At 38.0% G+C, this 15,842-nt stretch overlaps 1 long non-coding RNA gene across 1 annotated transcript; it reads right to left on the reverse strand.

Annotated features, from left to right (window-relative positions):
- Positions 1-10,294: 10,294 nt before the first annotated feature.
- On the reverse strand, positions 10,295-10,732 carry LOC113071044 (uncharacterized). Its single transcript, XR_003280021.1, has 3 exons — positions 10,673-10,732; positions 10,496-10,584; positions 10,295-10,388 (listed from the first exon to the last, which is right to left on the reverse strand). It is a non-coding gene; the product is annotated as an uncharacterized LOC113071044 (long non-coding RNA).
- Positions 10,733-15,842: the final 5,110 nt, after the last annotated feature.

Here is a 15,842-nt window from a genome sequence, read left to right on the forward strand (position 1 = left end):
AACTTATGCCCAGTAAAATAATGACCATGGATGTATTTGGTTAAGTTTCCTGGTCTGTACCTAGGTCTTTGTTGTGGCAGAAATAAAAACAGTGCCACACATGCGCAGCGTATAACACGGGAAGGCAGAGCAAAGCAAGCTTGCTCTGTCCACCCCACATCTAACTTCCTTTTCAGCATATCATGATGGAGCAGATTGTGTAAAAAAAAGGATGAAATATTGTCTTTCTGACTGTTAAAATAAATGCAGTGGGTTGAGTGTTTTCCAGGTCAAAAGGCCTATGCTACTGAGCAACATAGGCCTAGATAAAATATCCAGTGATATAGTGGAACTCAGTTTACAAAACAAAGAGATAACTAAATAAGCAAATTGTTGAGAATAAAATTGAAAGGAATTAAAAAAAAAATAGTAAAGACAGCACTGAAATTGTGAAAACTCAAAAATGGGCCAAGACAGCCCTCAACCCACATTACATTTCCACAGGTCACACCAAGAAGGACGACTGGCAAGATGAACAAATTAGCATGCTCGATAACACTAACAAAAAACTCTTAAGTTTTCCATTTACAGGTGACAGCAGTTCTAGTAAGACCAAGGAATGCTTCGCTCCATCAAAGAGAACCAGTGAGGGTGCAGAAATTATCTCAAGAGAGCCTTGCATTAATCAGCAAAACAGTTACAGAGTGACATCTGAGTTCACATCTCTAACCTTAAAATACTCCAACCAGCTTCAACAACTCCACACAGCATGAAGTGAGGGATGAAGGGCGTGCTAGTAACGACCCACCCTTGCCAACGAGGGAAAGACCATTGCAACGACTCGCAAAGAGTCTCCCTGGTGAAGATGGAACGAGAGAGTGATGGGACTGCTACTGAGATCAAAATACTTGGGTGCAGATATGAGCCAACAAATAGAAAAGAAAAAGTGGAAAGAGAATGTCAAGTAATGTCAGATCAAGAATTTGGAGGTTATTAGAAGGGAAATATAGATGTAGGAAGGATAGAAGGGAGAATAGAGCAATTGGATGCAACAAATAGAATTAAAAGAGCATAATAGAAAAGCTCAAGATTTGTGAATTGAAGAAGGAAAAGTATGTGTTATGTTTGGGGAAAGTGCTGTATTTATAGAAGGGAGCATTTAATGAAGAACTGATCAAATTGAAAAGGCTAAGAATGGTAGATAAAGAAAATGTTGGAAAAGATAATAAAATGTAAGACTGGTTTGATTTACAGTTAGGAGCATGGGGAGCATAGTTTATAACTAAATAGGGAAGGTTTTTAGGAATTGCATTAATGACAGGATATTTACTATTTTACTGTATACTTCCTATATTGAGGTCACTAGTCAAAGCCACAGTTAAGCAAATTAAATTCAAAGATGTCAAGATAATGGGAAATTGATACATAAGGTATCTAAGCTGAAGATCAACTCTTATAATCTTGTGATATTCAATGTGTGATGTGATTTGTATTTGTATGTGTATGTATTTTTATGCCTTTTATACAAAACTGTGATAACCAGGCAAATGCTGAACCAATTGCACATTCATGCTTTTAACAATGTTTACTATTAAAGAGGGGTTAGGGAGACTGGATCTTTTACTCACTCCTTGTCAAATTAGGAGAGAGATGTTTGGTCTAGTAATCCCTCAGAGTGGAATTTCATAATCTAGTCACTGGTGATAATACAATGTGACTTATTTAGTCACTAGGTAGTGTAACTAATATGACTGGATTATGGAGTAGCACTCTGGATAAGAATAATCAAATGTGAGACTTATTAAGTCTCAAAGGGGAGAATATGTGGAAGATTTTTATTAGTAAGATTTTAATCAATCAAGAATAATCAATGTGAATTCAAGCCATTTTTGTTGCTAGTTGTTTTTCCATTATAATCCTATAGGTAATGGAGAGAAAGTTGCTTACGTGCTGGAATGTTCAGAACTGAGGAGAAACATATGGCCAGAAACGGCCTTTCGTTATACCAAAACAAGTAGGGGCCTCTCCTCCCTAGGGAGGGATCAAAATTGCAAGCATAAGGAAAAGTTTGACTATTTGGAAACGCCCTGTATAGGGTATATAATGAGATGCAACCTAGCATTTCGAGAGATCTCCTTGCAAGGGGGCTCGGCTTTGTTTTGCTTGAAATAAAGTCTTTTCTTCTGAGAGAAAAATCCCTGACTGAGTTTGATTCTTCTGAGAACCGGCAAAATACACCACAATCCACACCCGTAAGGCCTTTGTTCATCTTCAGAACACAAATTAAGATATTTTTGATCAAATCTGATGGCTCAGTGAGGCCTCTCTTGACAGCAAGATAATCAACACTATCAGATGCCCAGAAAGCTACTAAAAACACGTTTAAAACAGTCCATGTGGCTACAGTGGTTAAACTTTAATGTTATGAAGTGATGAGAACACTTTATGTGCACCAAAAAACGAAATGACTTTATTCAACTATATCTAGTGATGGGTGATTTCAAAACACTGGTTCGTGAAGCTTTGAAGCTCTATGAATCTTTTGTTTTGAATCAGTGGTTCAGAGCGCATATCAAACTGCCAAAGTCACGTGAACCATTGACATTTCAAAACACTTATGCTGTATCGAAGCCTCGATTACTGAAATCATCTGACTGATTTGAAACAAAAGATTTGTAAAGCTTAAAAGCTTCATGAAGCAGTGTTTTGAAAATCAGCCCAATACTGAGGATGACGAAGGTCTTACGGGTGTGGAACGACTTGAGAGTGAGAAATTAATGACCGAATTTTCATTTTTGGGTGAACTAACCCTAAACTTTGCAGTTGTTAGAAGGATTATTTTATAATGTAGTCACAAGGGTCATTTAATCCAAAATGTACTACCTTTGCAAAAAAGACACTCCGGTTTCTCAGGAAGACATCTTTTATGAATACTGACAAAACATATTGATCATTTTTCCTAGAAAGATCATTTGCATGAAAAAAAGGTTAGATCAAGATTATCCAATTCCTAAGGAACATTTATTTATTGTATTTATCTTTTATTCCCCAACTAATTAAACAATTTAATCTGGTGTACTAGATCAAAAAAACAATTGACAAACATCAGTTGAAGCTTAGAATCTAACTTTATTTTCTAATATTTAAATTGTCATTTGCATCACTTGCCTTGTTCTTCCTGGGTACTTTATGAAAACAGATGCCACAAATACCTGACCTATCTGAAACACATAGGAAACATATTTGCTGCATTATTAATCTATCGACAGGAAACAACCAATAGGAACGTCTCAGGTTACGCATGTAACCATGGTTCCCTGAGAACAGAGAAGGAGACTCTGCGCTGACAGCGCTATAGGGAACGCCCTCCTTGACCCGTGCTCGAAATGCCAAAAATCACAACACTCCAATCCTAGCAGACATTTTTTGGCAGAGTTAAAATGGCACGAGCAAAAAACAGTCGCGAAAAGACAAAAGGATGTCGTCTGTTGCCCCAGGCGCTCCCTTTATACATCACGGTTCGCGCCGTTTGATGTGATAGACTGTCGCTGGCCAATAGGATTGGAGTGTTGTGATTTTTGGCATTTCGAGCACGGGTCACAGAGGACGTTCCCCATAGCACTGTCAGCGCAGAGTAGAAGTTCCCTTTCGAAAGAGAACTCTAAATTCATACATGAGCATGGTACTTACCAAGTGAACTAAAGAGAAGTGTCCCCAGACGCTCCCTCTCTTCCTTGATAGGAGAGCACGTAAGGTATCAATGCCATAATCAACAGGAATTTTGTAGAATTTCTAAAACCAATAAACCAATTAGTCATATGAAATATATGCAATATCATTACAAATGACAAAAGTTTCATGATCCAAAAAACTGACAATGATTTTTTAGTAGTAGTAATAATAATAATAAAATATAGCTGCAAGCAGCAATAACGGGGCCAAGCACTACAGAAGCAAGCTTCAGACGAACGGCAGGAATGAGTAATTAAGACAGTTTTAAGATTATTTTAGGCAAAATGGCTTGAAAACTATAAACACAACAACTAGTAATAGGATTTATTGGCTTTTCACGTGTAACCAATAGGTGGCACTGTTACCAAATTAGTTTGTAATGGTCAGTGTGAGGTGACGATGACACATACAAAGTTTGGTGCAAATATGTCAAAGCATTGCAGAGATACAGCCTCAAACGCATTTTGGCACCCTTCCAGCAGATTTTTTGATGCCCTAAATGAGAACCGTTTCTTATATGGACACAAAATCCATAACTTTTTGCCAGAATGGTCCGAAAATGATCCACGTCAAATTTGGTGAAAATCGGACTAACGGTCTAGGAGGACTTCGAAAATGTAGGTTTTCAACATTAATCAAAATGGCGGACAGGGAGTTCAGCCAAATAAGGTAAACTTTGTATTTTATGTTCTCGACTTGACCCAAGGAATCTAAAAAGACCAGCATGATGTCAATAGCCAGATTAATTCAAAAGTTATTAGCCTTTATGTAAATTGAGTTATAACCTTTGACCACTAGGTGGCGCTGTTTCAAAATATTTTGAGTACCTTCAGGGGATGGTGTTGTTGACACATTCTGAGTTTTGTAATATTACACCAATGCATTTGTTTAGTATAGCATTTTATTTCACAAAACTGTATTGAAGTCAATGAGAATTTCATGTTTTGTTCTATTATAGCGCCACCAAGAGGCTCAGTCCAACCATTTTTTTTATATTTGCTCAGAGTGAGCCCATACATATGTGTGTCAATTTTGGTGAAAATATCTCAATTCACTTCAGAGTTATGGGCATTTATATGAAAAAGCACGTAAAAATTGACTGACTCTTGACTTTGATTGAATATTACTACCCCTTACTATCAATATTTTGGCATTTGGGCATTGTCGTATAGCTATCGACCTATGTTTCCGAACTTCTGACGGTGGTTTCGTCTCGATCAGACAAGCGGTTTCAAAGATATAGCCAGATGTTTTTTAAGCGCTAAATCACAACGCTACACAAACCGTAAGGCGAAACCTAGAATGTTTGGTATCGTTGGACTCGGTAAGGTTTCAGGAGTCCAATTTGGTGAGTCTCGAGAAAATAAGTCGACCACACCCAAGGTTATAAGCATTTAAATAAGGATGATCACCACTAGGTGGCGCTGTTTCGAAACTTCTCACGCTCCTTCAGGACATTGTACTGATGACCCATACCATTTTTTGTGACAATCCGTTGATGCGTTCTGAAAATACAGCATTTTAGCACAAAATTCAAAATGGCCGACAGTCAAAATGGCCGAGATGGTAAAATTGGATATCAGTCGACTCGGCATGTTGCCCTGAATCTAACAAGACCAATGTTATGATTTTTGGACAAACTGTTTAGAAGTTATAAGCAAAAATAGCAATTTTCCATATCTCCGGACCAGTAGGTGGCGCTGCGCCGAAACGCAGCAAGTAGCCTCAAGTCATGCTTGTTATGACATGTACCAGGTTTGGTCTGAATAGGATAAGTCGTTGCCGAGATACAGCCTTAAGACTGTTTTTGTAAGCGTTTCGTAAAATTTGTTAGAGCGTTTATCAAAAACGGTTTGACGAATCAATTTGATTTGCATAACTTTTGGTCAGCACTGCCTGAAGATGATCTGGTTCAATTTTCGTGTGAATCGGACAAACCGTCTAGGACGAGTTCGAAAAAGTATGTTTTTAAAAAAATTCTAAATGGCGGCCATATTTCTATGACGGAAAATGACTGTATAGAGTGCAATCGAATTGGCTTGAGCTCAGAAATCAGAGGAAAAAAGAATTTTGTTGATTGGCCTCACGGTTAAAAAGTTATTAACAAAATTAAAGTGAAATTTCGGACAGTTGGTGGCGCTAGAGGGAATGTCTTAGACACACCAAAATTGGTGTACTTAATGTTGGCACTGTCCTCTATCAGAATGTCAAACCAAAACAACTGTCCCGCATTCGGTTCTATGGGCTGCCATAGACTCCCAGTCGGAAGAATAATAATAATAAATATAGCTGCAAGCAGCAATAACGGGGCCAAGCACTACAGAAGCAAGCTTCAGACGAATGGCAGGAATGAGTAATTAAGACAGTTTTAAGATTATTTTAGGCAAAATGGCTTAAAAACAATGAACACAACAACTAGTAATAGGATTTATTGGCTTATCACATGTAACCAATAGGTGGCGCTGTTACCAAATTAGTTTGGAATGGTCAGTGTGAGGTGACGATGACACATACAAAGTTTGGTGCAAATATGTCAAAGCTTTGCAGAGATACAGCCTCAAATGAATGTTGGCATCATTCCAGCAAATTTGTTGATGCGCTAAATGAGAACCGTTTCGTATATCGACATGAAATCCATAACATTTTGCCAGCATGGTCTGAAGATGATCCACGTCCAATTTGGTGAAAATCTGATTAACGGTCTAGGAGGAGTTCGAAAAAGTAGGTTTTCAACATTAATCAAAATGGCGGACAGGAAGTTCAGCCAAATAAGGAAAACTTGATATCTATGTTCTCGGCTTGACCCAAGGAATCTATTAAGATCAGCGTCATGTCAATAGCCAGATCTTTTCAAAAGTTATTAGCCTTTATGTAAATTGAGTTATAACTTTTGACCACTAGGTGGCTCTGTTTCAAAATATTTTGAGTACCTTCAGGGGATGATGTTGTTGGCACATTCTGAGTTGTGGAATATAACACCAATGCATTTGTTTAGTATAGCCTTTTATTTCACAAAACTGTATTGAAGTCAATGGGAATTTCATGTTTTGTTCTATTATAGCGCCACCAAGAGGCTCAGTCCCACCATTTCTTTTATGTGTCATCAGAGTGAGCCCATACATATGCGTGTCAATTTTGGTGAAAATATCTCAATTCACTTCAGAGTTATAGACATTTACATGAAAAAACACGTAAAAATTGACTGACTCTTGACTTTGATTGAATATTACTACCCCTTACTATCAATATTTTTGCATTTGGGCATTGGCGTATAGCTATCGACCTATGTTTCCGAACTTCTGACGGTGGTTTCGTCTCGATCAGACAAGCGGTTTCGAAGATATAGCCAAATGTTTTTTAAGCGCTAAATCACAACGCTACACAAACCGTAAGGCAAAACCTAGCATGTTTGGTATTGTAGGACTCTGTAAGGTTTCAGGAGTCCAATTTGATGAGTCTGGTGAAAATACGTCGACCACACCCAAAGTTATAAGCATTTAAAAATAGAATATCACCACTAGGTGGCGCTGTTTCGAAACTTCTCATACTCCTTCAGGACATTGTGCTGATGACCCATACCATGTTTCGTAACAATCCGTTGATGTGTTCAGAAAATACAGCATTTTAGCACAAAATTCAAAATGGCCGACAGTCAAAATGGCCGAAATGGTCAAATTGGATATCAGTCGACTCGGCATGTTGCCCTGAATCTAACAAGACCAATGTTATGATTTTTGGACAAACTGTTCAGAAGTTATAAGCAAAAATAGCAGTTTTTCATATCTCCGGATCAGTAGGTGGCGCTGCGCCCAATCACAGCATGTTGCCTCAGGTCATGCTTGTTATGACATGTACCAAGTTTGGTCTGAATAGGATAAGTCGTTGCCGAGATACAGCCTTACGACTGTTTTTGTAAGCACTACATAAAATTTGTTAGAGCGTTTATCGAAAACGGTTTGACGAATCAATTTGATTTGCATAACTTTTGGTCAGCACTGCCTGAGGATGATATGGTTTAATTTTCGTGTGAATCAGACAAACCGTCTAGGACGAGTTCGAAAAAGTAGGTTTTTAAAGAAATTCAAAATGGCGGTCATATTTCTATGACGGAAATGACTTCGTAGGGTGCAATCGAATCGGCATGAGCTCAGAAATCAGAGGAAAAAAGAATTTCGTTGATTGGCCTTAGGGTTAAAAAGTTATTAACAAAATTAAAGTGAAATTTTGGACAGTTGGTGGCGCTAGAGGGATTGACTTAGACACACCAAAATTGGTGTACTTAATGTTGGCACTGTCCTCTATCAGAATGTCAAACCATTACAACTTTCCCGCATTCGGTTCTATGGGCTGCCATAGACGCCCAGTCGGAAGAATAATAATAATAATAATAAGAACGCCAACAAAAACAAGAGGGTCCTACGCACCTTCGGTGCTTGGCCCCTAAATATAGCTGCAAGCAGCAATTACGGGGCCAAGCACTCCAACGGCAAATGTAGGAGCTAAGCATGGCATGGAGCATCACACCAAATGCATTAATGAGCAATAACAGCAATTTTAGGATGATTGTAATTGAAATGGCTAAAAAAATCATAAATACAACCTCTAGTAGCATGATTTACTGGCTTATCAAAATTGACCAATAGGTGGTGCTGTTATCAAGTCAATTTGGTGTACTCTGTGTGACTTTTCAATGACACAAACAAAGTTTGGTGTCAATATGCCAAAGCATTGCAGAGATACAGCCTCAAGTGTCATTTTGGCATTGTGCCTCAAATTCGTCGCTGTGGTATGCGAAAACGGTTTTGTCTATCGATACGAAATCCATAACATTTTGTCAGTACAGTCTACAGATCATCTGAGTCAATTTTGGTGAAAATCGGACTAACGGTTGATGAGGAGTTCGAAAAAGTAGGTTTTCAACATAAATCAAAATGGCGGACAGGAAGTTCGGCTTACTCTGGCATATATGGTATCTATGTTGTCGGCATAAGCCAGGGAATATTTTGAGGCCAGTTTCATTACAATAGGCTAATGCATTAAAAAGTTACTAGCATTTTTATAAGTGTAATTATTCATAGTTAATTAATGGTTCATTACTCTTGACCAATAGGTGGCGCTGTTACCAAATTTATGTGGCATGGTCAGTGTCAGGTGGCGATGACACATACAAAGTTTGGTGCAAAAATGTCAAAGCGTTGCAGAGATACAGCCTCAAATGCATTTTGGCACCCTTCCAGCAAATTCGTTGATGCGCTAAATCAGAACCGTTTTGTATATCGACACGAAATCCATAACTTTTTGCCAGCATGGTCTGAAGATGATTCACGTCAAATTTGGTGAAAATCGGACTAACGGTCTAGGAGGAGTTCGAAAAAGTAGGTTTTCAACATTAATCAAAATGGCGGACAGGAAGTATGGCCAATTTTGGCATAATTGGTATCTATGTTCTCGGCATGACCCAAAGAATACGCGGAGACCATTTGCATTTCAATTGTCTAATTTACTCAAAAGTTATTAGCATTTTTGTGATAATTCATTATAACTCTTGACCACAAGGTGGCGCTGCCACCAAGCTTTTTGAGTACATTCAGGGCATGGAGCCGAATATTTTTGTAATTATTTGCGAAACGATACGATGCTGCATTGAAAAAATACAGCATTTTAATTCATAATTCAAAATGGCCGACGCCTAAAATGGCTGACACGGAAAATTTGCATATCATACGACTCGACATGACTCACTGAATCTAAAGAGACCAGTTGTGTGATTTTTGGCCAAACCATTCAGAAGATATAAGCCAAAATATGCATTTTTCATATCTCCTGACCACTAGGTGGCGCTGTGTCGAAACACTGCAGGTAGTCTCAGGTCATGCTTATTATAACACACACCAAGTTTGGTCTCAATATGCCAAACCGTTGCTGAGATATAGCCTCAAGTGCATTTTTGCGTGCTTTTCGTCAAATTTGTTTATGTGTCATTCGACAATGGTTGGACGAATCAACTTGAATTCCATAACTTTTAGCCAACATGGTCTGAAGATGATCTGAGCCAATTTTCGTGGCAATCGGACTAACCGTCTAGCACGAGTTCGAAAAAGTAGGTTTTTCGAAAAATTGAAAATAGCGAAAAAACTAAACCTTGCGATTTTTGAATTTTGGGGTTCATTCGACTTGGCATGAGCCAAGGATTCAGAGGAAAAAAGAATTTCCATTTTCTGGCTTACGGTTCAAAAGTTATTAGCATACAAACATTGAAAGTTTGGACAAGTGGTGGCGCTAGAGAGTAGGAGTTAGAGACTTCAAATTAGCTATAGTTAATGTTGGGACTGTCCTCTATCAGTGTGCCAAATTATACAACTTTCCCGCAATCGGTTCTATGGGCTGCCATAGACTTGCGGCGGAAGAAGAAGAAGAAGAAGAAGAAGAAGCAGAATAATAATAACGCCAACGATTACAATAGGTGCCTACGCACCTTCGGTGCTTGGCCCCTAATAATAATAATAAGAACCGGAACAAAAACAATAGGTGCCTCGCACCTTCGGTGCTTGGCCCCTAATGAAAAGCATTTTACCACAGCTGTGAAAACACCACATGAAATGCTATCATGCTGTAAGCTATGTTTCCTGAGTACTCTTTTCCATGGCCCCTGGTAGCCTTTTGAAGCAGCAAATGTGCTGAAATGTAGATAAAGATTAAAATATGTAATGCAGATGTGTAAAATAAAGTTTACATAGACAAACAAAAATGTAATTTTGTTTTTTGGGGTAAAAAATGCCTGTACCTCCAGTTTTCTGCTATTTTGTTATATTGTTCATCTGTTTCCCCAAGTGAATTAAGGTATGTAATTGCACGGTCAACAATGCTGCAGTGCTAGAAAAAAAAACAAATATGTTACACTGGGAGCCAATATGCTTGACATGTTTATAATATGTACATAGTTACTTGGTAAGTAACTTACAAAAAAAGTCCAATGATTCCCGTCCTCCAAAAAGGGACCAACAACCTCTGTTTTATTTTCAAATATGTTCTTCTTAAAAGGAAATTAAAATTCTGAATGTAAAATGAAATGTATGTAATACCTTTAATTCAGTAAGAGCAAATTAAAAACTATTCTGTGAGACTAGCAATGAATATTTGTCTATATTAGTTATACCTGTAACACTGGTAAGAATTGGCTTTTCAAGTTTTGTCAGGGTACTTCTTACCTTCGTAAAATAACTGCTCCTAGCCCGGGTGTCACCCTCCAGAATGTGACCCAGGGTCTGATTATTAATGGCCAAAACATCTGGCCACTTCTAAACAAAAAAATGAAAGGTACTGACAATCATTTTTAAAATAAGTGCAACTTCACAAGGTCAACGAAGTGTATGAAAAAAAGCTAACTAATTATTCGAACAATACCAGCGACCATTTTATGACCATTTCGATGTCTTCATTCACAAGTGTTGATGGTACTGTTCCAATAATTCTTGTATTGAAAATACTCCTAGGCAGGGTTGGGCCATAACGAAAATATATATCACAATACGTCAAGACATTTTCACAATACATGATAAAATACTCAGGTGTGTTAGATTAGACTGGTGTCTTCCCCTTATATAGAAAGTGTTCAAATTAGTTTAGTTAACATCTTACCCTGCTGAACAGATGGAACAAAGCATCCATTATCTAAGGAGCAGTGTTGGGTATAGTTACTTTGGAAAGTAGTTAGTTAGGTTACAACGTTACCATCAATTAAAAGTAATCAGTTATGATACAGCGTTACCTATTCATAAAAGTAACGCGTTAGAGTACTCATGCGTTACCAAAAATTAAAAGCCGATTGCAGCAGCTCACACATGACAGACACAGCCCCCGGCCCCTTTAAATGCACCTAGAAGTCGTGACTCCCGACAATGAATAACGTCAGTCATCCGACTAAATTAACACTGCGGGATAACAATAACAGGAAAGACAGTCAGCAATCGGCTATTCCACATGGCGTTTTATTTATTTATTATCACAGAACATATTATTAATCAAAATTCGCACCTAACGTTACCCGGGTAGCCTAGGCTACTGTATATTATGAGCACCACAAGATAACTCCTGATTTTTCTTTAACTTTACATAATGCAGTTATCAAAGTACAAGTATGCTTGTAAACACAACCTTAAACAGGCTTGCAGATTTAAATCCATTTAGAAATGATGAACAACCAGCCAGCCAATGATCTAACAGAAATTAACAGCTGCCTGTCAAACAAAAATGATAACAAACCGAATTAAATCCTTCACTGCCACACAGGCAAATGACAAATCGCTTAATAGCCGAACTAATTATTATTAAAGTATCACTCACAGTCACAAGCCTAAATTTGCTTTAACACAGTCCTCTTACATTTACTCTTCAAAGTAGTGATTAAAACGTAGCGTTAAATTTGAGGTAGAATTTTTGGCGGTCGACAGAAGCTTTTCACCAAAGCAGTGTGTGCATTTTACCGTTATGTTCTTTTCTTTTTCGTTGACAAATTGAAAATAATGTGCGTACTTCCATAAACCAAACGCTGTCCTCTCTGCTATCTTGCCGGGAGTTCGAAAAAAAAAAAAAAAAACCCACACACACACAGGGTCAGGCGTAGGGCACAGAAGTATCACAGCCATTGACTTTACGATCACAGAGCTTCGGCTCCGCTGATACTGTACATCCGCAGGTGGCACAGTAGACCTAGGACTACTGTCTGACAAAAAGCAGGCTGCAGTCGGGATTTTCCTTTCCTTAAAATAACGGATTACTTTTTTAAAAAAAATAACGAAGTTACTGATTACTTATGCACGAAACTAACGCGTTAAGTTACAAGTTTCAGGAAAAAAGTAATTAGAGTACTCTAACGCGTTACTTTGTAACGCGTTACCCACAACACTGCTAACGAGACATCAACCAAAGAAAAAAAGAGGGAAAAAAAGAAAAAGCAAAAAATTACAAATACTAAAAGTGATAGCAAACTTGTTTTGAGAATTTTGAGTTCAAACTTTCAAAATTAGTGTTTTGAGGAGAACTGAAAAGAATAAAACTTCTGAATGCCTTACATTTATATTTCTAATTTTATCCAAACTAACTTACATGCATAAAAGGGATAGTTCTATGGTAGTTAATTCAGTTATATTTTCCAAGATCAATGTATAGTACTCTAGTACACTAAAAATAACACAGTAAAATGAATCTATTGAGTACTGCAGCCCTGTTATATATATATATAAACAGCATTCTTTTGCATAGACTTGAACACTTTGTTGGCATCAGTGGAAGTGCATTAGCATGGTTTAAATCGTACTTATATGACCGCCATCAGTTCGTAGCAGTGAATGAAGATGTATCATATCGATCACAAGTGCAGTATGGAGTACCTCAAGGCTCAGTACTAGGGCCGCTACTCTTCACGCTTTATATGTTACCCTTGGGAGATATCATCAGGAAACATGGTGTTAGCTTTCACTGTTATGCTGATGATACGCAGCTCTATATTTCCTCGCAGCCTGGTGAAACACACCAATTTGAAAAACTAATGGAATGCATAGTCGATATAAAAAATTGGATGACGAGTAATTTCTTACTGCTAAATTCAGAAAAAACAGAGGTGTTAATCATAGGGCCTAAAAACTCTGCTTGTAATAACCTAGAACACTGTCTAAGAGTTGATGGTTGCTCTGTCAATTCTTCGTCATCAGTTAGGAACCTAGGTGTGCTACTTGATCGCAATCTTTCCTTAGAAAGACACGTTTCTAGCATTTGTAAAACTGCATTTTTCCATCTCAAAAATATATCTAAATTACGGCCTATGCTCTCAATGTCAAATGCAGAGATTTTAATCCATGCATTTATGACTTCAAGGTTAGACTATTGTAATGCTTTATTGGGTGGTTGTTCTGCACGCTTGGTAAACAAACTACAGCTAGTCCAAAATGCAGCAGCAAGAGTTCTTACTAGAACCAGGAAGTATGACCATATTAGCCCGGTCCTGTCCACACTGCACTGGCTCCCTATCAAACATCGTATAGATTTTAAAATATTGCTTATTACTTATAAAGCCCTGAATGGTTTAGCACCTCAGTATTTGAATGAGCTCCTTTTACATTATACTCCTCTACGTCCACTACGTTCTCAAAACTCAGGCAATTTGATAATACCTAGAATATCAAAATCAACTGCGGGCGGCAGATCCTTTTCCTATTTGGCGCCTAAACTCTGGAATAACCTACCTAACATTGTTCGGGAGGCAGACACACTCTTGCAGTTTAAATCTAGATTAAAGACCCATCTCTTTAACCTGCCATACACATAACATACTAATATGCTTTTAATATCCAAATCCGTTAAAGGATTTTTAGGCTGCATTAATTAGGTAAACTGGAACCGGAACACTTCACATAACACCGTACTTTCTACATCATTAGAAGAATGGCATCTACGCTAATATTTGTCTGTTTCTCTCTTGTTCCGAGGTCACCGTGGCCACCAGATACAGTCTGTGTCCAGATCAGAGGGTCACTGCAGTCACCCGGATCCAGTACGTATCCAGACCAGATGGTGGATCAGCACCTAGAAAGGACCTCTACTGCCCTGAAAGACAGCGGAGACCAGGACAACTAGAGCCCCAGATACAGATCCCCTGTAAAGACCTTGTCTCAGAGGAGCACCAGGACAAGACCACAGGAAACAGATGATTCTTCTGCACAATCTGACTTTGCTGCAGCCTGGAATTGAACTACTGGTTTCGTCTGGTCAGAGGAGAACTGGCCCCCCAACTGAGCCTGGTTTCTCCCAAGGTTTTTTCTCCATTCTGTCACTGATGGAGTTTCGGTTCCTTGCCGCTGTCGCCTCTGGCTTGCTTAGTTGGGGTCACTTCATCTACAGCGATATCGTTGACTTGATTGCAAATAAATGCACAGACACTATTTAACTGAACAGAGATGACATAACTGAATTCAATGATGAACTGCCTTTAACTATCATTTTGCATTATTGAGACACTGTTTTCCAAATGAATGTTGTTCAGTGCTTTGACGCAATGTATTTTGTTTAAAGTACTATATAAATAAAGGTGATTGATTGATGAATTCTTGCTGAATATGCAGTTATATTATAGGCTGTTGGCATGAATTGTACTCGTGATGGAGTGCTCTTGGAGCAAGTTAAAACCACAACCCTCATATTCAAGTGTTTGTGCAAAAATTATTAATGTACATTTATAACAGGGAGGCGCAGTCTCATCACTTTAATTTTTTCCTGATAATGAATTTATAATTTTTTTATTTACATAATATCGTGGTGTCTCACATACATTAAAAACATCTACAGAAAGCTTGAAATGTTTTTTAAATGAAAACGAATTGTGTAATCTGTGAATGTCGCATTTCTCTGACGGAGAGAGCCAGCACTGTGAATATTGAATATTGAATATAACAAACCAACGACTAGAACTAGAAAAATCTTATGTGGGGGCAGACCATTTTTTAGTCTATAATCAAAACAACAGTCCTATATAAACAGGTTCAGCAAGTGAAAGCCTCATAAGACACTGTCCATATGAAAGAGCAATTTATCACAATTTAACACCTTTATCTCAACCCCCACAAGCCACACATAACTACCCCCCAAAACCCAACCCCCTCCAGCTGAACTGAATTCTTTCTGTTTTTTGGCTCTGAAGAACGGTGTGTTCCTGGGCTGAAACATGCCTGCACTCAGCAGCACTACTCTTTATTCAATATTTTCTAGCAGCCCATATTATTATTTTCACAAGACCATACTGATAATAACAAATCATCAATTAATAATGAATCATTATTTTACGAAAATCATTGTTATTTGTGATCGTGGATGTTCTTCGGAAGGCTTTAAGACCACAGAATCCTCTGTTCCCGCCTCACAGCATTTTCAAATGCTGTATGATTGAAATAATATTTTAGTTCACAACTTTAAGTTCCATTGTTTAAAAAAATGCTTTATTGGCTAATGTTTTATAAACCTTCAGTTGTTATGCTCTAAAATCCATTCCATTATTAATTTCACAGTATTTTCACCTCCTAAATCACTAACCTTTAAAGTCACAATTCTATAATGGTCAAAATTACTCAGGCCAATGGTAT

Source organism: Carassius auratus, unplaced genomic scaffold, assembly GCF_003368295.1.
Source record: "Carassius auratus strain Wakin unplaced genomic scaffold, ASM336829v1 scaf_tig00005797, whole genome shotgun sequence".
Lineage (NCBI taxonomy): Eukaryota > Metazoa > Chordata > Actinopteri > Cypriniformes > Cyprinidae > Carassius > Carassius auratus.